The 2,344-nt window shown below is 36.8% G+C and overlaps 1 long non-coding RNA gene across 1 annotated transcript; it reads left to right on the top strand.

The window, feature by feature from the left end:
* Positions 1–334: 334 nt before the first annotated feature.
* LOC113288546 lies at positions 335–2,089 on the top strand. The gene is made up of 3 exons (XR_003330653.1): positions 335–994; positions 1,106–1,264; positions 1,379–2,089. It is a non-coding gene; the product is annotated as an uncharacterized LOC113288546 (long non-coding RNA).
* Positions 2,090–2,344: the final 255 nt, after the last annotated feature.

Genomic DNA, 2,344 nt, shown 5'->3' with positions numbered 1-2,344 from the left:
GGTTTGTGCTTATTAAAATTTGATTATCAATGACAAAGCTTTATTTATCTACCAGACATATTGAGTTTCTGTACATAGAAATATTAGAAGGTGATCAGAAAATCTTAATCACAGGAAGTGTATTTCATTGATTCACCATTCTTCTAACATTTGGATTTATCATTTGACTTTATATTTAGGCGCCACATATCTTTGATTTTAAGGCTCTGTTGGTTCTGTTAGTGTTCTGTACTTCATCATTGATTTGATAGATTGGAAGATCTGCAATATTGTTTGCTGCAGTACCTCGTTTCTGTTCTTCAGGTGTCCAACACACTCTACAGGTAAATCAGTCTGAAAAATTCAGGTTACCGCAGAGAACTTTTGTTCCCACTTTACTTAAATTTTGGTAACTTTGGTTACCACTTTACTTAAATTTGGAATAAGTAAAGTGGTCCGGTAAATCAAACATTCATCTAATAATGGTAACCTAAATTTATAGACTTAATCACTCTCTGTCAATGTAGAAATCATCTATACTTATTCTGAATTTAAGTCTGCTTCTTGATTTCTTATTTGATTCTATAAACCAAAGTGTAGTGGTTGTTAACTAGGGATACTGAAAAGGCAATTCTGTGGTTTCTAGCAAGCACTTATCATGGTTTGTTAATGCATCGGTATAACAACAAAGGATTTTATGGTGGTTAATGTTCAATATTAATTCATTCCAGCGGCTTTCTGCTGGCAGGATGGAAAGCTGTACTCGTGTTTGCTTAATTGTTTCTTCCTTTTCTGCCTATTGCAGTTATGTTGTTGATGCTGTTGATCACAGATAATGTAGCCATCTCAATAAGTGAACGTCATGACCTGTTGAGCAAACCTTCACTGTTATCACTGAGTAGTATCCACTTGTTGGTTCCAGGCAAAAAGACTGACATGGTGGAAGCTGTATCCTAACAGTCTTTAACTGATTAAATGTATGTGATGAAGACATTGTTTCTCCCTGTTAATAATTGTAAGTCTTGTGCCTATGAAGAGATGTGAAAGTTCGGGTCATGCTTGTTTGAAAGTTTCTTAACACTGAAGTTACCAGATTGATAATGCTATTCTTATACTGCTTGTGCAGGGGACTGAAGTCATTGGCTTGTAAAGCATTCAGAGTCGAAAAGCTAAAGAACCTAAAGATCCTTTTCGAGTGTGATTCTAGTCATTTTCCCCTTCTATGCCGAGGTTTCTAGATTGCCTTTGGGTGGTGATCGATCTGAGAGTTGCTTTTAGTAATCAGGTTTGTGATTGTTTAATTCAATTGTGTGGGTATTTCCCTCTTTATTCCACTTCTGACCTCAGTAAATAATCCATTGAACCTTTGATTGATTCCTACAAAGATGTTGTCTGGCAGGAATGAATTCCCCACCAGAATAATTCTCCAGTTTGACCTTCATCAAGACAAGTGTCAATACATCCGAATCCCACTTGCAAGTAATGAATTCCCCACCAGTAAGGACCATATTCGGCTGTTCGAGTTAGCTGGATTTTTAGGTGTTGCGATTCTTCTTTGGAAAAGTAATACAACTACTACTACTTTGGAGAAGGTTCACTTGAAATTTTACAAAGACAACCAAGTTTGGCTCAAGAAGACAATTGATATTTTGATATGCTCAATTCCTTACACTGCCAATTTTCGCTTTATCAACTTCTCCGATCAGATTTTACTGCACTGGATGGATCCCAATTGTATTCAGTTCTTCAATCTGCAGAGTAAATGTCTCAAAGTGGTTCAGAAACTTGCTTCAGGCATCTGGGAGAACAGATTGCTCCAACTTGCTAAAGACGAAGACTATTGGCTGAATCATGAGGTCCAAAACATCTCTTCTCCGAGGACCTTGTTGCCGGAACGAGCTCAAAAATCTGATTTCGAATCTGTGCGTTCGATGATGATGAAATGCCTTTAGGATGTGTTTCTTGTGCAAGAATCGAAAACACTCGGATTATTGGCGTCATTTTTTCCAGCAAAAATCAACCAACAGTACTTCTTTAATGATAATTAGTGTTTTCGTTTAGTGCTTTGTGTTATTTAATTTTGATTATCAATGACTTTGTTTTATGAACACTGGACGACGACGTATTCCGTTTCTGTAGTTAGAAATTTAAAAAGGTGGTCCGAAAATGTTAATCACAAGAGGCGTGTTTAAGTGATCCACCGTATATTTAGGCGCCACATTTCTTTTGTTTGAGGCTCTATAGCGAGCCAGGATTTAGAAAATGGGCGGGCAACTTATCAATTAACACATATTTTAGGGGTGCAAATGAGTAAAAATATCTAAAATTTGGCTTAAGAGATCATAATTGGGCTTGAGGGCATTTG

The sequence above is a fragment of the Papaver somniferum genome, chromosome 6 (genome assembly GCF_003573695.1).
Source record: "Papaver somniferum cultivar HN1 chromosome 6, ASM357369v1, whole genome shotgun sequence".
Lineage (NCBI taxonomy): Eukaryota > Viridiplantae > Streptophyta > Magnoliopsida > Ranunculales > Papaveraceae > Papaver > Papaver somniferum.
Note: the sequence above shows the minus strand (reverse complement) of the source record. Positions and strands in the feature narration are given on the sequence as shown.